Source organism: Perognathus longimembris, chromosome 14 (assembly GCF_023159225.1).
Source record: "Perognathus longimembris pacificus isolate PPM17 chromosome 14, ASM2315922v1, whole genome shotgun sequence".
Taxonomy (NCBI): domain Eukaryota; kingdom Metazoa; phylum Chordata; class Mammalia; order Rodentia; family Heteromyidae; genus Perognathus; species Perognathus longimembris.
The window spans coordinates 47786251-47809309 of record NC_063174.1 but is presented as its reverse complement, the minus strand read 5'-3'; the positions used below and the strand labels follow the sequence as shown (position 1 = coordinate 47809309).

The 23059-nt window shown below is 37.2% G+C and overlaps 1 long non-coding RNA gene across 1 annotated transcript; it reads right to left on the bottom strand.

Moving 5' to 3' along the window:
• Positions 1-8600: 8600 nt before the first annotated feature.
• Positions 8601-22844, bottom strand: LOC125363378. The gene is made up of 3 exons (XR_007213220.1): positions 22727-22844; positions 15966-15969; positions 8601-8612 (listed from the first exon to the last, which is right to left on the bottom strand). It is a non-coding gene; the product is annotated as an uncharacterized LOC125363378 (long non-coding RNA).
• Positions 22845-23059: the final 215 nt, after the last annotated feature.

The window sequence follows — 23059 nt, the reverse complement described above, 5'->3', positions numbered from 1 at the left end:
GAATTGAACAGGAGATTTTTTCCCTGCCTTCAGGCTTTCAAGGGAAATGGACCCTGGGATTATGAATGCTGTAAAAATAGAGGATGCCTGGAATGGCACTGTATTTTCATGTGTCTGCATTGGCAGATGGCATCCTATAGAAATCCTGCCACATGTTTTAGTTCTGTTCTTCCTTTAGGCTCTCTCATTCAATGATGAGTCTGGAAATGGATTGCTAGAAACAAGCCTAACATATCTGTGGAGTAATGTTATGAACATTTTATAGAGATTGAGACTTGAATGATAGGGACATGAGTAAACCACATAGCATTCAACTCAGAAGATATTTTGGTCATTATTGCAGGTAGCTCATTATAATTACAACATATGAGGCAAATGTGAATATCTGTTTCTACAAGTCAGAGAGTAATCTATTCTAATTCTGTTAAGATGTTAATGGTTGGTGGAGGACACAAATACCAGCAGTTGTCTTTCCTTCATTGGCTATCATTCCTCTGGTAATCATACTCTCATTCCTGACAAAGCTAAATTCTTCCCTAACCCCTGAAATGCAGTATCTACAAATGAGAAAAACGAGTTTAATGACAATCTTTGAAGAATATAAGAATTTCAGGTCTCTGTTGTAAAAAGCAATCCTTCCAAGTAATTGAAAACCTTTAATATTTCCAAATCTTCGTCTCTTTGGGGGTTAAATGAGGACAAGAAAACTCTTACCTGGGTCCACTGAAGATTAAAAGATGAGGTCCCTTTAGTGCAGTGTCAGGAGCACATGCTGAAGCAGCACCATGTCTAATTCTGTCTGGGCCTTCTCTTCATTGTGGCATCATGTCCAGCAGGCGCAGCCACAAGCAAGGCCATCAGAGCAGTCATTTTAAACAGGACAAATTCAATAAGCTAGCTGTGTATTTATTCATTGTACGTCTTGGTGTATATAGAGGAGTGATGGGGGAATTTGTTGGGACAAATGGAGCAGATGGAGAGGCAGTGGCACTAGGAACTGGAGCCATACATTTGTATCCAGTGAACAGCCAACCAAGGAAATAAACTAATAAAGACAATGAAACAACTGCTACCTCTTGTTTATTAATTTAATCAGGAGATATATTCTCCCTCACATCATCTTACTCTGTAGTAGACTATCTTTAAAACAGAAGAAAAGTAAGAAAAATAATAAAACAAAAATTCAAAATAAAGCAAAATCACACTTGATCCCGGACCTCCTCCAGCTACAATCTACTTTCTTTCTCCTTTTTACTTCCTTATCTTTCACTTTCAGTTTGTTTTCTGTTGTAACCACTCCAACAAAGTAGGTGAGAGTCCAAGAAAGGAAATGGCACCATCAGAATCAGGGCAACCAATATCCAGACTTGACTACTGACAGCATGAAGATATAAATGATTTGTTCATTTTTAGTAAAAGTAGATGAAGAGACTAAATTATTAAACTTATGTATTCTTTAAATATTCTCTGATATAAGATTTCCCTCTGTAATGTCTCTGTTTAATAAATAATAGAAAACAAATTACAAAATGTGTGTGTAATGTATTCAGAACTGGAGGCAAAGTTTGTATATCATAATTCAGCTACTATTCCTTAATTCAAATGCTTCTTTCTACCCATCATGGAACCATAGACCAACATACAGGAAGATAAATTAAAATTCAGTTGTACTGGGCTGGGGATATGGCCTAGTGGCAAGAGTGCTTGCCTCGTATACATGAGGCCCTGGGTTCGATTCCCCAGCACCACATATACAGAAAATGGCCAGAAGGGGCGCTGTGGCTCAAGTGGCAGAGTGCTAGCCTTGAGCAAGAAGAAGCCAGGGACAGTGCTCAGGCCCTGAGTCCAAAGCCCCAGGACTGCCCAAAAAAAAAAAAAAAAAAAATTCAGTTGTATTTACATTTTCTATTTTATTGATGCTGCTCAAATAGCAAATAATCAATTAAGTATATGATGATAACAAATTAGCTGTTCTGTCAACTTCTACCGTATCCAAGGAAATCAAGATATTCAAATAAATGCCCAACAAATAGAAATGTGCCTATGTATCTAAGATCAAGTGAAATGCAATGATGTCTTATTGCCTTACAACTAATTATAATGTCATTTCCTATTAGCAGCTCAGACTAGTAGAGTTCCTCTAAACAAGAGTCATGGGAACTGAGGGGAAATTTCAGATAACTTTATCTGTCCATTGCATTGTATCATATCTTTAAATGACAAAATTCTATAAATAGTGCTGTGAAATTCAAGTCATATTGAATAATGAGAGGATGTTCCTTACAAAAACTGCTATATTGCTCATTGTTTCTATATAAGAGGAAAAATATGCCTATGTGTCTTTTATTTGGAAGGATACAGGATTTTGAAACTTAGCATTTGAAATAGTTTGGACCTTTTAAACAACATACTAAGCCTATAATGATATAGTCCAACTGTCACTGACTGTAGGCCAGAAATACTGGGAAAGAGGACAAGCACTTAGCTCAGAAAACAGGCTTTAAAGCCATACCACCAGCTGCCTATATGTTTGTGTCCCAAGCAATTCCAACCTTTCAGTTCTACTGCAATTTCCAAAGAGGAAGCTGAAAACCATTCATCCAGCTCATACTGGGCTCTGAAATGAAACCCAATTTCCTTTCCTACATGAGCATGCCTATCCTGGAGGGATTCAAGCACAGCACTCAACTCCTCCCCTTGAACTTTCCCATGTGACTAGCAAGCTTTTCCCACATGAGGTGTTAAAACTATAGCATGTATGCATCAACTTCCAGACTCTGTGTGGACCTAATAGAGAATAGGAATGAAGAGTAGCATGTGATTTCTCTCCATTTTTTTGGACCTAGAAAATCTCTTGGTCTGTCCTTGAATCTGAAAACAATTTGAATCTCCAAAATTCCATTTGAGGGCTGGAAAGTAAGAACTGATGGCCAGGGTTCAACATGGAAATCACAGATATTTATAGAATCCTTCCATCTACCAGTTTCCTGAAATCATTTTTCTTGTACTTATAATACCTATTCTATTACCCTATGTAATATTATTTCCAGTAGTAGACATGCAAAGTTTGAAATATTTATTAGAGTTCTTTCCAGAGTGTAGAAGGTTAGAACAGGCCAATAATATGGATACTATAATAACATGGATCACATTTAGACTTTAATTTGACCTTTTGTGTTCAAGTAAAGATCTGAATATAGCTCTTTATTTCTCTGCGTTCTACAATGGTGCTTTGTAACAGGAAGAAAATGACATGAAGTCACTTAAACTGACATATGAAATTTACCCAATAGGTTGCCAGAATATCTTTCCATATGTATGGCATTTCTCTCCAATCTACAACAAACTACATACTTTAATATCCAGTAATATTTGTTTCCTACTTTTCTGCATTTATTAGTTTATCCCTTTTATGCCAAAGTCCTTGGCATTATAACAGATATTTGCTCTATTGTTTATCAATAATGCTTGAAATCTATAGAGAGAAAAGGTTATCAACTTTAAACAAATACAGATATTTCAAAAGACCATAGTACAACAAAACTTTAACACAAGACATATACACGTATATTTTTGCATTAAAAAGCCTCGATAATGGACAAGGAAAAAAAGACAAGAAGAAGAAAAGGAGGGAAGCTGGCTATAAATTCAGGAAAGACATATTTAGCACTGATTTAGAAGAGAATAGATCTGCCTATTTATAAGCCAAACAAAGGAAAGAACAATTGTTTTGTACCTAAGATAAATAAATTATTGTTATAAAACATATCAAATGTCTTTCAGCAGAATTGACATTGGTCAATTAAAACTAACATGTCTATTTTGGTAAACATTCTGAATAAAATTCAATGAATGAAGGTACCTTGTCTTCCTTCTTTATAGATCATGTGGTACTTTTTGTGATGATTGACAGACTCTCTGGGAATGACAGACATTTCTACCCTGGCTGCAGTTCTCATCTAGAATTTAAGAAGGATGTCAGAAAAGTGAAAACTTCAAGAGTTGTTCAAAGTATGCTATGGAATTTAAAGAAAAACACTATCATGTGACTGAAGTGACATTCTCTTTTAACCATTAGACTACTTATCCCTCTTTATTTCAGTATCAGTAAACACTGTTGTATACCTAGTATATGACAAGTTTTGCTCTATGATATAAGCACATGAACATAATAAAATAAGAAATAGAAAGAAGAAAGCTTCAATTTTTAAAACATGATTGCTAGTATGAGAAAGGAGAAAATACAGATGATCAAAATGCAGTTTTGAAAGGGTCTATGAGACATATAATTATCAGAACAGGACCACAGCACTAAGATTGTTTCAAACATCTTTTTTGTAAGTAGAGTTATTTAAATTGTTACTAGTTCCTGGGAATTGTCAACTGAGATCATCAAAGCCTCTCAGCTTTCTTAACCCCTCCCCACCAAAAAAATTTTAGATAGTAATTGAAAAATCTACAGTTTAATTCTAAATATTTATTAATGAACTGTGGAACACTGAGCAGTTCACATTTCTAGGAACATACTAATGGGGATTCTGACACAAATGAAGGTCTTGATATTGCCAACTGCAATTCAGATTTCTATAACTGTAGGATATTTGAGTAAGAAGAATGATGAAATGGGAGCAGGATGTTTTTCAAAATGAGACAACCATGTTGTTTCTTCTCAACTTCATAGTGCATTGAAATGGATTGACATATATTATTTTGAGAATCTTTATTTTTTTTTATTTTTTTATTTTTTTGCCATTCCTGGGCCTTGGACTCAGGGCTTGAGCACTGTCCCTAGCTTCTTTTTGCTCAAGGCTAGCACTCTAACACATGAGCCACAGAGCCACTTCCGGCCATTTTCTATATATTTGGTGCTGGGGTATCGAACCCAGGGCTTCATGTATAGGAGGCAAGCACCCTTGCCAGTAGGCCATATTCTCAGCCCGAGAATCTTTATTTTTATTGAGAGTTCTTATTTTACAATCTTCTGAGGTCTTTCTAAGATGCATAATGCAATGTTTATAACCACACACCTAACCACCTTCTTTGGAAAGCTCCTGACTTCCTGTCAGACAAGAGTGCAGACTGGAACTGTGTATGTGTGTGTGTGTGTGTGTGTGTGTGTGTGTGTGTGTGTGTGTGTGTGTGTGTGTGTCTTTTATTAAGTCAAGCTTCCATAGCAGCTAGAGAACTCTGAAGCATAAGGTGGATGGTCCAAAGAAGTTTCAGTGAGTTGGAAAACTGAAAAAGAACATCAAATTTAAGATTGACTCCAGAAAGAGAGAAAAAGAGAGAGAAAAAAGTTTACAAGATTTACAAAAGACCTACTAGGTTCTCTTTAAGGATCTTCCATTTGATCAAGGAATGTGTATTTATAAACTACCTTTTCCTCCACATTATGTTTCAAATAGCATATATAAAAAGAGTTTTAAAAAGTCAGGGTTGCATAATTTTACCATTCATTCTAACAAAAATCAGGTTTCATATATTTGAACTTCTCTTTTTTCTTTTGGTTGGTCATGGGGCTTGAACTCTGGTCCTGGGCACTGTCCCTGAGCTCTTCAGCTCAGGGTTAGTGCTCTTCCACTTGAGCCACAGAGCCACTTCCAATTTTCTGCTAGTTAATTGGAGAAAAGAGTCTCAGGGAATTTCCTGCCCCAGCTGGCTTTGAACCATGATCCATATATCTCATCCTCCTGAGTAGATAGGATTATAAGTGCGAGCCTCTGGCTCCAAGCTTATTTGAACATTTTTATGAGCGCAAATTAAAAAGCAATTCTCTTGGGATATATTTATCACTATAAGAATTAGACAAAAATCACCACTGCAAAAATGATTTTACATATACAGGATCCCATGTGTATGCTTTGGTCATTATGGATGTAAATATATGTGCATACATTCATATACTCATTTTTTACACTTTTTGTTTAGACAATATTAAACAGTAAAGTATAAAATCTTTAACATATGTTTTGATAAATTTTCACGTGTGTGTACCTTATGTAATTACCTCTCAGGTTAAGACATATAGTTTTACAGTTTATGGTAGAATTTTATTTACTGTTCTTGGCCTTCTTTCAATTTTAAAAGAGAAAACATGATTCTTACTTTTCTGTATTCTTAGAAGATACACGAAATATATCTTAAAAATCTTACGTTGCTTATCAGCATAAAATACGATGGTGCAGATAATGTATCTTATTTACAACCAGTTTTTGTGAGCGTCTAACAAGGGCATTTATAAAAACAATATAATTCTAGAATTTAGATCAAGATCTGCCAATTACTACCTGTAATTTGAATGATATATTTTCTTTAAATGTCATAATCTGAATAATAATGAGGTACTGATCTTAGCATATATACTTCACAGGAAAATTATGTAAAGCCAATGAGAAAATTCTTACAGTAATACATTGCAAATTGCCAGAAATTCTCTAAAGCAGAATATTTCTTTGTCTAATCAAAAAATCAGTATGGAATGTTGTAAAATATACTGTTATATTCCCAAAGGAAGTATTTCTTATGCTTTGTTTTGGAGATCAGTGGACTATTTTTTTCTAATAATCAACTCTTTATACTTCATTTACTGTTATTCAGTTTCATTCTTCTAACAAATATCTTCCAAGTAAATTATCTCCTCTTCAGTATGTGTGCTTCCCTGGGGTTTGTACTGCACCAATGATTATATGTGCTGAATTAGAAAGATAATTTATTGTGGAAATAAGACCATCATGCAGGGGTATCTGTTACAAGGAAATAATAAGCATCTTGCAATCTATAAATAAAAGTCCCATGAAAAACAAAGTTGACCAATCTTTCAAATTCAAACTTGTAAACAGAAAATTCTTGAATAATTTTTGTAAATACTCTTTAATTTAAATACCTCAAGTGGTGATTTTGTATAAATCCCTATTTTAATCTGTGTGATATCTCAATAGACAACCCCAATAGTTTTTCTATTCTCGTTTTCTTGTATGCTTGAATATGCTAAAAAATGAAAAGAAAAGAAAAAGAAAAGGGAAACACTTTATAAATTGTTTATGCCTTTGGACATCTCTTTTCCACCTAAAATAAAATCTATGTAAAGAAAATTTGAGAATAAGTATGAGTCAAATTATATTGCTCTGTGCTTGAACAGAATGTTTTTCATCTGCTTTCTTAGAGAAAATATAAACAGGAAGTATATGTCAGTTTTAATATACAGTGACTAGAGTTAGCAAATATTTGTTTTCACATTTTTTTTTTTTTTTTTGGCCAGTCCTGGGCCTTGGACTCAGGGCCTGAGCACTGTCCCTGGCTTCTTCCCGCTCAAGGCTAGCACTCTGCCACTTGAGCCACAGCGCCGCTTCTGGCCGTTTTCTGTATATGTGGTGCTGGGGAATCGAACCTAGGGCCTCGTGTATCCGAGGCAGGCACTCTTGCCACTAGGCTATATCCCCAGCCCTTGTTTTCACATTTTTAAGGGAGTTAATACAAGCTAGGAACTAATCTTTAATACTTTAGATACAATCCATCCCTGAACATAACATCTTGCTCAGAAATCTTGACTTTCTGAACCGTTTGCAAGAACATTGGGAAAAAGTGTAATTTTTTAAAAAGCTATACAAAATAGAAGAAAAATAAAGCCTTCCCAGACATTGCATGGTATGGAAAGAAAAATTGTCATTTGAGCTGACTCTAAATGCTTACTCTGTCACTTAACATTTCTACAAAATGGAACAAGTTTCTAAAATTCTCGAAGGCTTCCTTTTCTCTAACCCACTCAAAGATGCTTTCTGCTACTAGAAATAGAGCACCAACTAAAAGTAGCTGCACTAAGAAAAAATTTTATTTATTTTTGTTTCATATAACAAGATATTTGAGGAGGGGAATCTTAGAGATGGCTGGGTGCTTTGGTCTGTATGTCTCCATCATTATGTCCCTAGACTTTTCTCAGCTCTCTCATTTCAATCATTTTTATGTCAATGTGGCCCTGAGAAGAATGTAACAACTGTTGTGTCATATATTCACGGGAAAGCAAAGAACAATGGCTACACATTCATATTGAAGGTTTTTGTTTTTCAGTCCTAGGAAGAGACATTCTCAGAATTCCAAAGGAGAGAATGAGGTCACATGTCTATAGCTAACCCGAGGCATTGTGGGTAAGGGTCTGCTATTTGTAGGGTGTTTTTTGTTTTTTTCTTTTCTTTTCTTTTCTTTCTTTCTTTTTTTTTTTTTTTTTTTTTGTTGTTGTTATAATGGAAACTCTGCCTGTAGATCAAAGTTTGGAAAGTTGGCCATGATTGACTGCCACAACTAAAGTTTGTGGCTATCAAGTTCCCCATTTTTACAGAATGAATAATATGGGCTCAAACACATTCTGTCACCATATTTAAACTACAGTAAATATATCAGTGTAAGCACATTTATCTATTTAGTCTTTCAGAAGTACAATTACAAACTCCCACTCCAAAAATTAATTTGGTCCTATAGACAAGTGACTTTAAATACAAAAGAAATGGAAGTGGAGGGCTGGGGATATAGCCTAGTGGCAAGAGTGCCTGCCTCGGATACACGAGGCCCTAGGTTCGATTCCCCAGCACCACATATACAGAAAACGGCCAGAAGTGGCGCTGTGGCTCAAGTGGCAGAGTGCTAGCCTTGAGCGGGAAGAAGCCAGGGACAGTGCTCAGGCCCTGAGTCCAAGGCCCAGGACTGGCCAAAAAAAAAAAAAAAAAAAAAAAAAAAAAGAAATGGAAGTGGAGGTGTAGCTTACTGAGGTGGTTCCTATTTGATGGAGCATAGGTTCTCTTAGTTGTCTGAAGACAACTCTCACAGAAAATAAATTTTGTTCCTCAGCAAAAAATCCTCAGACCATATTACTATTAAGCAATAAATGAGTTAGTGTGGCTTTTAGGGTTAGAGTTTATCTGAGTGGAAAATATGGGATGCCATGTATATATATACATATATTTTTTTTTACTATAACTACATCTATCAGTCTTCACTAGTTCTCTGCCAATGCTTTTAGAAAGTGACTTCTAAAGACATTTAATTCATGAGATATTTATTGGACAAAATTTACATACAGAATTAATGCTGTTACTCAGGGGCAAAGATGGATTCAGAACACTCCCAAATTGAAAGTGTTTCCATAGACAAAATACAACTGAACAAAGTAAGATGACTGGAAATGCACTATTCACTGTTGGAGTGAGTAATCAGAATCCCTGGGGAGACTGGAGAAATGTTCCCCATTTACAAGTCAAAGGCATCCCAAATTAGGCTTGGAAGGCAGAGGCAGACTAACACAGTAAAAATGGGAGAGAAAAAGTAATAAGCAGAGACATAAAAAAAAGATGTTGTAAACAGTAGCAAAGCAAGTTTAAAATAACAGCTTAGATATTTGAATTTTCTTTTTTTCTTATAGAGGATTGTTTACTTCATTGCAAAGAATGTCACATTTGAAGTTGCAGAAACTTATTTATGTTTAGATGTTACATTACAATATGAAAAATTATATAATGTTTTATGTCCTACCTAGTTTTAACTTATATGGACTGTTTAACCATAAATTTCCAAAAGCATAATGTAGTAATATTTCTACTTTAGTATTTGTCAAACTTTTCATTCTCCTCTCAAAATGAATATTAGAATTAAAAACACACATAAGACATAATGTTCAGAAATACAACAATAGAAAGATATGTACTTGAGATTTGGTAATTACAAATTTATATACATATACGTATACACACACACACACACAAACATATTTCAATGACCTATATAACACATTCAACCCCATCTTTATGAGACTAAAACAAAAACACTTGGCAAATAAGCTTATGAGTGTTAAATGTGAGCACGGCTTGATTTATCAAAATATTGGCAACCCACAGTAAAAATATATTTGAATGCTATGAATAATGAGATTTTATACATCTATCAAAATATTCCTGAAGAGTCCAAACATAAAGTTTTCTTTCTCTGTAGTTTGTGAACTTAATATTTTCTGTTACTTTGGTAGACGAAGAACTTTATTTGTGAAAGAATAATGATAGAGTTGTATCTTTACCTGTGAAGACAAATGCTCATGAGTAATTGTGAGTATTCAGGAATATCTAAAAGTAGATTTATTACTAACCTGATAAAAATTCTGCTGAAAAAATTGAAATTAAGACTTTCCATTTTCCTTTTTCTGTTTTACTATACTGATGCTTTACTTTATTTTGCATTTGTGTTTAAGTAAAATCCACCTGTGGTTAAATAGTATCCACAAATGACAACTTACTTTTTGTTCCCATATAAACATATGGTCAGAATTCTTATCACACAGAGAAAGCAATGTAATATACAAATGAAAACATTGTTTCTAGCTGGCTATCATGTTTGAAACATTTAAAGATTTTTATTAATGTTTATCTTACTTAACTGAAACTTCATATTTTGGGTTTTTTTTGGCCAGTCCTGGGCCTTGGGCTACAGGGCCTGAGCACTGTCCCTGGCTTCTTCCCGCTCAAGGCTAGCACTCTGCCACTTGAGCCACAGCGCCACTTCTGGCCATTTTCTGTATATGTGGTGCTGGGGAATTGAACCCAGGGCCTCATGTATACAAGTCAAGCACTCTTGCCACTAGGCCATATCCCCAGCCCCGAAATTTCATATTTTGAAGGGTGACTTTGGCTGGATACTTAAAGTATCTGAGGATTTTAGAGGGCAGCCTAATCTGGCCAGAGCACAAGAACAAGTAAAAGAAATAAGAAATTACATTATTATATTTGAATTGAATAGATGTTGGAAATGACTTTATTTCTCTTTTACATTCACCTATTACATATATTTGCTCCTAAATACAATGGAAACCAAGACATAATTTTGTGCATTAGTAAGTTTGGAGGTTTAGAATTACATCAAAATTATAAATGGGTCTACCACTTAATAGATTTCATGTGGAATACATCTATTTTACTGATAAATATTCCTTTTCTCTGATTTCCTTTTCCTAGCTGAAGGCACCTTCATTTCATACCCTAGGTAATCCATGCCCTACCTCTCCAATACACTATGAAATTAATACTTGGGTTCTGCAGGTCTAATTCCAAGAGGATATTAGGATGCCTTTCTTACTAACCCTTTCCAGAGTGTCTAAGTGACTGTAGTGGCCATAGCAACATAAAGGAACCTCATCCCTGACCCTCTGTTTCTTGAGTTTTCACACCTGCACTCAGATCACATGTATAAGTCAAAATTATCCCATTTTCTGAAAACTATCTAAATCAGAGGAATTCAGACTCTAATGAAATCTGATCAAGATGGAACACATTTTCATGAGAAACACAGATCCATTTTTACTTGATTATTTTCTTATTTCTATGAATGGTCTCTAACTCATTTCTAATAGAATTTATGTTCGAATAAAGTCAGTTTTTCCTCTTGAAAATCTGCCAGCATCTCCGTTACTTCAACGCATCTTTGTTCATATTAAGAAGATAAAACATCACTTGTTTTTTTCAAATAAATACTACTAATAAAATAAATCATCTGAAAATCTAGGTGTAAAAGGCCCTATAGTCATTACTTCTTGGGAAAATATGTTTGCTCTGGCAAAGCTTGCATCCGTTCTCAGTTCTTAGGTCATTCTCAGATAGATAGTAGCATTAAAAACTATTTTCTACATAGAGGGAGAATGTTTTGCTTGGCAAGAGCTAACAGATACATACAGGATGTAGAAAGTAAACAGTAGTGCAACTAGAGAATAGCACCTGGAGGAGAGGTGCCGCCTCTACTCTCAAGAGAATCCACAGCTGCTGCTTCAGTGACTTCAAACTGTAGAGGGAACAGGGGAGATTGACCTCACACACAGCCTGGTTTCCCATGGCAGAGGTTATAACACACCGAACCACCTGAAAAAATAAACTCCAGCAAGGTGTATGTATTTTTATCAATGGCAGAAAGATATTTTAACATGAAACCTGCCCCCCCCCCCCCAAAAAAAAGAGGAAAATTTTCTGAGGAGAGTTTTCAAATGAAGACAATGAAGAGTGAGAGATGTTGGCGTAATCGGAAGTACTGGCTATATGACAAAGGGACATACTATAAGTATATGCTTCATGAAATATCCCACCTTCACTTTTTTGTTTCCAACTTCCTCCTTTCATTTTTCCTTCCTTCCTTTCTTCTTTCTTTCCTTCTTCTCTTCCTCCCTCTATTCTTTTGTTCTTCCTTCCTTCCTTCCTTCTTTCCTTCTTTCCTTTCCTCCCTCCCTCCCTCCCTCCCTCCTTCTTTCCTTCCTTCCTTCCTTCCTTCCTTCCTTCCTTCCTTCCTTCCTTCCTTCCTTCCTTCTTTCCATTATTTTATCTGGCATTTGTCCTAAAGTATTCCCTTCCATCCTTCCTTCTCTAAACATAGCAATGATCAATCTGACAACTATACAGAACTCATATTCTAGATTGGTTTGCTGTACTTGCTCTTGTGGAATTTCAATAAGTACCCTAACCAATACAAAGATTCTCTATGAGCCTTTTTATCTGATGTCTCATATTTTCCTTTTACTCTAGTAGCTTATCCTACTATCTTCTGGTATTTTCTATTTTAAGAATCAGCAATTAGGCAGACTTCTAAGGATCGTTACAAATATACAACAATAATCACAGAGACTCCTAGAACCATTTAAACATGACAAAATGAGTCCTTAAAAATGAAAGTATAGGTCAGACTACATTACAGGTTAATTTCACTTTCTAAAGGTTTATTTTTGAAACTTATTACATCAAATCCACTTTCTCTTTTTTTTATGCTCCCCTATGAATGTCTCATTCAGCTCTGAATTTCTAATATCTTAATAGGAGCTAGAACATACTAAATTCTTAATCACTGAATAAAATTAAATAAAAATACATAACATTAAAATATAGTTTTCTTTCTCTTATTAAATAATAGAAATCTTAAATAATAGAAATCACTTTAATAGTAGCTCATAAAAGAAAACTGAATTCTAGATTTGAGTTAATTTTTTTGGCAAGTTGTCTATCTACCTATTTCTTTCATAGAATACACTAAAGAAAATAAGTCTCCTTAAATTCTATATTATTTTTTACATAGACTTAATCAGTAAAGGAGAATGTGTTATTCATACAACTTCAAGGATATAATACAATAAGTTTAGAAAATTATAAGTAGAAGACAAGGAAAAATATACACATGAAAAGTTAATTGAAATTAAAAAAAAAATCACATGTGCCTATGTTCCAAAACTATATAAAAGGAAACTTACCTGTCAGTTTACATACATGAGTGTACTCTGTTCCCTAAGGAGAATTTAGGAAGTGAGTTTTCTTGTACATGCATAGATGGAGGATTCCTTACACAGCCTTTGAGAATGAGTTCACCTTACTTCTGCATCCTGCATACAGCAGCATTCTGCAGCGAGCTTAATGAGAGATAGAGCAGCGAGGGAGAAGGGGCAGGCTACTGGAGGCAGAGGAACAGCATCCTCAAAAATGGAGGAACATTGCATATTCTGGAAAAAGAATAAAAACAACCCTCTGCAGTTTGGACAGATCTACTAAACCAGGAATCAAATTTAGGACAGAGTAGTAAGCCAGGTATGCCTTGTGACAATGTGTTTGTCATGAACAGAGAGTTAAGGCCCATGACTGTTTCACAGGAATTGTTCTCAGCATCGAACCACACACATAATTATACAGAGTATACTGTGAGAGTTCACCCACTGCCAGATTGCTGAAATTAGAGAGACAGTTTCTTGCTAAACTTTTCCCCATTTGCCATCACATTTTCATGCCTTAAAGTCATGACCAAGACATACGTCAGAATCTCCTTTGAAACAAACAACAGCAACAATAAAAACAAAAGTAAAAAAAAAAAAAACCTTACAAGAATAAATATTATATACTCCATTCTATTATCCTGTTCCAACTAACAATGAATTGGAGGGCTGGATTTGCAGGCTGGGTTTATGCAAAATTCAGCCTTGGATCAATTGCATGGAAGTGTATGGCTGTATTATGGAGGCAGAAAAGTACAGGAATCTCAGGCAAATGCACACAACTTAACTGGCACACATACTGAAAGGCTTAAACTGATTTTAAAGCTTATTCCCACCCCTGTGAAAGAACTAGTAATTATGCAAAATTACATGAGACAGGGTCACTGATATCCAGTCACATTAGTGTCCCGACTCAGGAAAATAAACTCTCAATAACCTAGAAGCTGGAAATCTCAATTACCAATTACCAATTTCTGTTGTGGTTTTATTGCTGCCTTCTTCCCTGGCCTTCTTGGTTGTACAAAAGCTCAAATTCCTTTAGGGTGAAGCTCATTGATTTCTGTAACATTACCATGAAGAAGTGACTGGGCTGGGGATACTGGTTCAGTTACTTCACAGAGGTGGGGCCTTGATGAAGTAGCTTAACTATTCTTTGCCTTTGTGCCTTCATTTGTAAAGTGAGAAATAGGACAGCAACTTCCTCATGGGGCTGTTGAAAACGTTAAAAGTTTTAATGCCTTCCAGGTTCTTGGAAGAGTTACTGACATGTCAGAAATCTGCAGAAGGGTCATGTATTTCATCTGGCAATCAAAAAAAAAGTAAAAATATGAATAAAGCCAGTATTGATTTTATGTGACTTTTCAAAAAAATAATTGAACCAAGATGCCACTATATTTTCAAAGCAAAATTAGCCATTTTTAAATGTAATTCATGCAGAAAGCTAAAACTGTATGCATGTTTGGACATTCACACCTTAATTCATGCTTTAATGAATTTAAAAAAAAGACAAGCAAACAAGTCTCTCATTTATTTGTGTATTGCTGTTATAACAAACTAAAGTAAATATATGAAAAGGATTATAACTCCAATGAAAATTTCCCTTTGGAAAGAAAACTGGGTCAATAGAATGTTTATTAACTCCATTAATATGGTAACAAATGTCTTGTGTGTATGTGTGTGCATGTGTGTGTGTATGTGTGTGTATTGAACCCAAGTCCTTTCCTTCAAGTGTTCTACAACCTGATCTATGCCTCTAACCCTTACTTGTTATTGCTTTTATTGTTTTATTGCTTTTGAGATAGGCTCTGACTGAGCTTAGCATTCAATTTGTGTTTCTTCTACCTAAGTTTCCTGAGTAAGTAATCTTACATCTATACACCAACAAGTGAGAGCTGAACAATGTTTTTGTTTGTTTGTTTGCTTTGTTTACCAGTCCTGGGGCTTGAATTCAGGGCCTCAGCACTGTCTCGGGAGTCGTTTTGCTCAAGGCTCGCACTCTACCACTTGAGCCACAGCACACTTCCGGCTTTTGCTGTGTATGTATGTAGTGCTGAGGAATCAAACCCAGGGCTTCATGGATGTTAGGCAAGCACTTTACCACTATGCCACATTCCCAGGCCAACAATGTTTTTATTTCATAATGCATCAAAAATTTTCCCAAGGCTGATTTTTATATCCTTACTTTCTTTTTTTTAAAACAAAAGCATTTTAATTGACAGTGTACAATTTTCCAAAATATATTTTGTAAGAAAATGCAATAATTAAGTATATAGTCTTTATAAACAAGTTTCTCTAAATTCCAGTGTACTTCAGGCCCCTGTCCACTAAGACACATGTTCCCTCCATCTCCTGGGCAAATGTTTCACTAGTATCAGGAACACCCCTGTGGAGCCGGAACCCCTCCTCCCTAGTGTTAGGTTTTCAGTAGATCTCAGGGAGCCCGAGAGTGGCCACAACAGAAGCGGCACTGTGGTTTTGTGCTTGCCTTCTCTGTGTTTCCTATCTTGTTCCCTTTGGTACTGGTCTGCTAAATGAAAGCTCAGTCACCTGTCCAGGCAGGAAGATCTAACTGCTCCAAGTAAATGGGAAGGAGCAGTTGCATTCCCATTTTTGCCTTCTTGCCCTGCTCCATATTGCCAGGGTTTTGGGGAGGGAATGGTATGGTAGGGGCTGGGAATATGGCCTAGTGGTAAAGTACTTGCCTCGTATATCCTTACATTCTAACAGGACAGCCTTCCTTCCCATTTGTGGCTCATGAGTTCAGCATGTAGGATTAGAACAGAAGCCCTTCTTACTTATCTATACAGCTGGATTCCCTCCATTAGCATTCACCATTCCTGAGGTATGTGGCATTCCAGAGGTATATGGGAGAATAGAAGAAAACATCTGTCCCCTCTTCTTCCTACCCTTTCAATGGGGTAGTGAGCTGACAGAGATGCTGCAGTTATGTTTGTCTAGAAATGTGAACACATGAGAGGAGCTTGGAGTCATAAATCCAGCCCCTTTTACAATTCTTTCTTTGGAGTTCTGTTGGGAAGAACAGCCAGTTTTTATGATGACTCATGATTTTTGATAGAGTCACCAAACAAAACAGCCTAAAGCTCTGTAATAGTCAGCAAGGACCTCAATAACATTAGGCTGATTGGTTAAAATCTGAATCACTATTGTGATTCAGTGTTTTTGTGATTTCCTAAGTAGGCTTCCGAAGGCTTTTCAAGATACACAAGGTACACATGTTAATCAAAAATTCATTAAATAGCTAAGAATTTTCTAAACTAACTCAGTAGCAAGCCAGGGCTGGATAAGGCGCAGCAACAAATATTCTTAGAGAAAAATCAGCAGTCTGATTGTGAGTAAAATTATTAAAAGTCAAAGCTTTTTACTAATAATTATGATGACATTCAGGAAAATGTGGTAGAACTATCATAAGTACTTTCAGTGATTTAGTGGCTAGTACTCTATGGACATTTTTTTGTGTTTTAGGTGGAAGGGAAAGTAGGAATTGTTAAATAGTCCAGGGAAGCCACAAACTCACAAACTCCTGGGTGCTGTCCCTGAGCTCTTCAGCTCAAGTCTACCAATCTACTTTGAGACACACTGCTACTTCTAGTTTTCTTGTGGTTAACTGGAGATTAGAGTCTCATGGACTTTCCTGCTGGCTTCGAAATGTGATCCTCAGAAATCAGCCTCTTCAGTAGCTAGGATTACAATCTTGAGCCTTTAGCACCAGGCTGCACATCAACATTTATGCATGACAAATAAGTCCTACACTATTGTCCAACAGGAAAGCTGACATGTAGGTATCAGAAAAGGTACAAGAGTATTCCTACCTCAACCCACCTAACACTCTCTTGTGTGGACAAGTAGTTTCATTTTCTACCATCTTTGGCTATAAAATGAAGACAGAGCACTAGATAATACTTAAAGTCTCCTGTAATATCAGAACTCCACAATCAATATTCAAAGAGAAATGTGGATCCATCAGCTAAGACATAAGTCATGAACACTAAAGTAACTTTATAGAACAGAAATGACTTAGGACATTTGTTTATATTTTATTTTTTTAATTTAATTTTATTGTCAAGCTGATATACAGAGGGGTTACAGTTACAGTTACTGTTGCACTGGTTTGGCCTTTTTCCTTTGTCTCACTATTTTGATGTTCCGCTTCCTTTGCCTAACTCAGGTAGGTGTATACACAATATCCAAATACAATATCAAATACAGTGACAACAGGGGATAAACCATAGGAAAAAGAAAGATAAAACTTCATATAGAGTTTTCATTGTTGTTGTTTTTCATTTACTTGTTATATTTTAAAATTGACACAGACAATTCCCTCTAAGCCCTCCTTTTCAAAAGTTGGTTAGTTGTCTTTGTTCTCTTACATTAACAATATTGATTCTATTCTTTTGCTACTGTTATTATAAAACAAATACATCCTTAACATATATCTCCTAAAGTTCCCCCAAACCTACAAAACAACATCATCATATAAGTATCTTATGTTTAACTCATGAAAATACAGAGAATACATGAAAAATACATTACATATTCTAATGAAAACACTCCTTATTTAAATCCTCAATTTATTAATTTTTAAAATTAAGTTTTCTTAATTGCTTACTGCTCTGATGAAATATATTTCTCAAGGAGGGATTATGAGTATAAAATCTAAACAATTATAGTATGAGTCACTCAACAAATAAGTGAAATTGAGGAAAGGCCCTAAAGCAAAGGAGAGAAGAAGTTAAGCTTTGTATAATTAGATGTGATGATGTAATCACTTATTCCCTTTTAAGACCGTTATTTGGTATGATTTCTCTGAGTACAGGGTTGTATCCATGAGTGTAAAAATAATAAGATAAAGCAAGAAGAATGGCAAGAATCAAAAAGTGAAATGTCTAAGAGTTTATTTTAGTAAAGTGATTGAGTTAGTTGCATTTGCAGAGCAGGACATAATAGGGAACAAAGAGCTTTCTAACTGGTTAAAAATAAAAAGAGTTCATTACCATCTGCCACCCCTCGCCAAACATCACCCCCTATATCTACAGAAGATGACCATAGGAACAACACTGTTGTTGACCAGACATATGCCTTCTTAGCACCAACCACCACACACAATTCTAACAAGGCCCATAACGTTTCTTGATCCTTCTATATGACTATCACAGACTCAAAGCACCAGACTATTCTTGTTAAATTCAGTAATCTCTGCAAATAAAACCCTCCAAGGCTACATATAAAATGAAACCAAATTAAACCGTATCGATCATTACAGGGGAAATTATCCCAGGAAGGATGAGTATGTTTAAGCACAAACCAAAGAGAAGGTTCTCTTTCTCCTCCTCTCAACTTTGGGTTGTTATGGATACCATTCATCTTCTCCTGAAACTCTTTCACTTGGAAAAGTATTTCACTTAGGACATGCACTGGCTATATGAAATATATCTACAATTTTATTGAAGAATTTGATCATATTTGGACACATTTTCATTATTTGGCGCTACTAAAACAATGTTGAAAGCATAGGTATCAGCCATCCCAGAGGACCATGCGGAGATAATCACAGACAGGAGAAGAAGGTTCATAAGGAGGTTTATTAGTGAGGCCATAGTTCCCACAGGAGAGAGAGCTACATGGTGTCTGCACCTTATTCAGGTGGCAGCTACTCTCTCTGGGGTAAAGGGAAATTAGTTACTAGTGAGTAGGAGTGGCTCATTAGGTATGGGTGGATCTGGGGGCTAGTGAGAGGAGCTGAGGACCTGTGGCTAGGGAAATGCTAACATTCCCCCATTTGTTGTTTATTAATAACAGTGGAGGGGTACCAGGCTGGCAGTATGGGCAGAGGTTGTCTCTTCTGGAACTACTTCCTGCTGAAAAGGGGCGAAGTAGTCAGGGGTCCTTGATTCATTTGGCCTGGTACTGTCCAAGAAGTATTTGTTTGACAGTTTGGTTGGTAAAAGTCCTTATCATTTCCACAAGAATGGTTATCAGGGCCAATGGGTGTCATGGTCTCCTCTAGCTACCTCCTGCAGCTTGGGCATACATATCAAGGAGTTCCTGGGGCTGGGGCCTTCCGGGTCCAGATCTATCCTGGGCACAGCAGTGTAGTAAGAGGATGACATTGAACTACAAGTTCCCAGGTGGCGTCCTGGGTGATGGATGTTATCCTGTTAAAAGAGACTTTTGAAAAGGTAAGGCAAAAGGCTGACAAGTTCACAGGACCAGTTAACATGAACAACATGGGAGAACACACCCTGGGCACAAGCCAGAAAAGTTCCATTTGGAACATAAACCCAATTGTGGCCCATTACAAGGAAGGAGGAATAACTGGACTGAGGGCAGGAAGGAAGTGTTTAGGGATAGTGGACTGGTTGGGCGTAACCAGTCAGAGGCTAATGTATATATACATATACAAATAGCAAGTAACTAGGGCAAGAATGCAAGTTTCTGTGCAGATGGAAAAAGGACAGGTATGGACATTAGGTGGGTAAATAACTATTCCTCTTGATCTCTTGGCTCTGATTAATTTTGAAAGGGCAAGTTTAAATTGACTCCATTTAAGATGAGACTTCATCTCTTCTTACTCCTCTCCATGGTTCCTTGTTGTCAGGATTGACCTCGTCCTGAAGGTCTAGGTGCTCATTGCTCAGATAGCTGGTCCCAGTTGGCATTCACAGGGTTTGAACTCAAGGCCTGGGCACTGTCCCTGAGCACTTCTGCTCAAGGCTAGCACTCTACCACTTGAGCCACGGTGTCGCTTTCAGCATTTGGCTGGTTCTCTTGAGCCAAGCTTCCAGTCTGGCTCTTTGCTGGTTAGTTGGAAGATGGAGTTTTAGAGGGATATTTTTTTTTTCGACCTGGGCTGGCTTCGAACTGCAATCCAAGTAGTCTTAGCCATAAAAGCCCTTTTTATTTCTAACTACAGCAAGAGGATAACAATAGGAGGAGAGCTTACCTGTAACTTGTTGAGAATTGACCAACAATTACTTGCCGGAGTTCTGCTGTAACACTTAGAGAACAGCAGACTGAATGAGATCCATGTGCCACCAAATCAAAGCATACCATTTAACCTTACCGGCAAGTGGAAGAGAACAAATGAATGACAATCAAGAGGGCAAAGGGTTGGGACAATGTAAAAGTCTCAGCTTCAGCGGATCCGAAGTGGCTGTCTTCCATCCCAAATCAGCAGGCTTAGTTAGTCATGTGTGATGGAGGCAGGCAGGAGAGATGGGTTGGATCTGGACAAGGCTGTAGTGGCATCTCAGAGTCCCCTGGATAGACTGTCACACCTCCTTCTGTGTTGCCTACAAATTTCTACACAGACTGGTTAAAGACATTTGAAATCTCCCAGTATTCCCTGGTTTCTAACTCTGAGTCACAGATTATTCTGCAAGGAATTGGATTTTTGAGAAACCAGTTCAGCTCCAATGGGATGTTATGACCAGAGAAGGTCCAGGAGATGGGAGACAGTACAGGAACAGAACACAGACATGCAGCATGGCGTAATGGTGGCGGAGCTGGTCAGATCCTTAGCAGGCACACAGCAAGACACCTTCACCTCTGAGCATTTGAATTACAAGGCACATTTGACTTGCAAGGCCACAGTTACAGAGTTCAGGGTGGGGGGCAGGGTTACCCCAAGCTTGAGTCTCCCAAGTCCCTGCCCTGCCTCAAGGAATTCAAGGAATTTTGCATGCCCATTACCTGGGGGATGGGTGGGCTCCACCTCCAAGAGTTTTTGAAACTTTGATGGGACCAAGGTGGCACTTGCTAAAATCAATTCTATTTTCCGCCACGTGGTCAATGCTAGAGAAAACAGGATTTAGCCAATAACAAGCAGAACTTAACCGAATCTCCAAGCTTAACAAACATCAATCAAAGCAGATGTTAAACAAATATTGGTATCTTTGGAAGCTAGTACCAGCCCATCACGAGCAGACAGGCATAGAGAGAGGCAAAGAGAGAGAGAGAGAGAGAGAGAGAGAACTCCATCTGCCTACCCGAGCTCTCATAGAAGTTATGTAAGTCCAAATTTGTAAGATTGGGCTCAAACTTGAGCAGATTTAGACTGTTCCCCACTTGAGTTACCAGCGGAGTTGAACTAGAGAAAATCCAAGCTCTCGTCTAATGGTCACTCACCCTGATTGGAGTTTCAAATCTGTTGTGATGGATGATTGTGCCCCTCCCATGGTAAGTGATTAGTGGAACTGAGGTAAGTGATTAGTGGCGTCCTCAGTATTACTCTGGTCAGCTGAAATGTGAGAGACAATCAGCGATGGAATCATCACCCCAATCACTGTGTCTCGGACCGAGTGCAGAGTGTGGCCCTGTGGCCCTATGCTACAGTCATTGAGTGGGGCTCAGAACTTGGGGCCAAGATTTTTGGTGTGGCCCTAAAGCCACGGTCCTGTGGCCCTATAGTAAATCGAAAAATCGGATTCGAGCCCTCGTTTAGATGATCACTTACCCTGGGTGTTAGGGCAAATTTGTAGATTGCCGTGGTGGATGGAAGTAGAGCGCTCGGTCAGGAGAAGTTACCTCGGTGGTCCTCTGGGTGGGCTTAGGACAGCAGAATAGGTCCCAGAGGCAGCCTGGACCCCCCAGAAATGGGGGAGCAAATCCACCAGGGAACCTATCCCAGGTTCGGCACCAATGAAAGCATAGGTCCCAACCATCCCAGAGGACCATGCGGAGATAATCATAGACAGGAGAAGAAGGTTCATAAGGAGGTTTATTAGTGGGGCCATAGTTCCCACAGGAGAGGGAGCTACATGGCATCTGCACCTTATCCAGGTGGCAGCTTCTCTCTCTGGGGGTAAAGGGGAAGTAGTTAGGTAGGGAGTAGGAGTGGCTCATTAGATATGGGTGGATCTAGGGGCTAGTGGGAGGAGCTGAGGACCTGAGGCTAGGAAAATGCTAACAAATGTACCCCCATTTCTCCAACTTACTACCTAAGTTTGGTAAGACAGATTTATATGAAACCATTTAGATATTATTTTTGTACCCACATGATTGTTCAAAAGTTTTCTATGCAATTAAAAATCATGAGTATTGAATTATTTTTTAAGTATCCTTTGTATTTCTTTTTAAAATGAAATTTTATTGTCAAGGTAATATACAGAGGGTTAACAGTTACTTACATAGGTACTAAGTACATTTCCTTTCATATTTGTTATACCTTCTCTTATATTTTTCTCACCTTCCCTCCCCTATACCCTCCTCCCTGAGTTGTCATTCATTCTAATGGAAGCATAAATTTCCATTATTTATGTACATATATATATATCATATATACATATAAATATATATCACATTTTCTTGATCCATTCATCTACTGAGGGGCATCTGGGTTGGTTCCATATTTTAGCTATGGTAAATAACACTGCAAGGGCCATGGTTGTGCTAATAGCATTAGTATGACTTTATCGGGATAAGTGCCCAAAACGGAGTTACTGGGTCATAAGTAAACTCTATGTTTAGTCTTTTGAGGAACCTCCACACTGCTACCCAGAGTGTTTCAACAAATTTATACACCCACCAACAGTGTAGTAGGATTCCCTATTTGGCCACATATATCTCTTCGAGTATCCCCTGTTATTAGATTTCTTGATAATGGCCATTCTAACTGGGGTGAGGCAGAATCTGAATGTGGTTTTGATTTTAATTTCTTTTGTGGCCAGAGATGTTGATCACTTTTTCATGTGTCTATTGGCCATTCTTATTTCCTCTTCAGAGAAGTCTCTCTTTAAGTCTTTAGCCCACTTATTAATGTGGCCATTGTTTCTT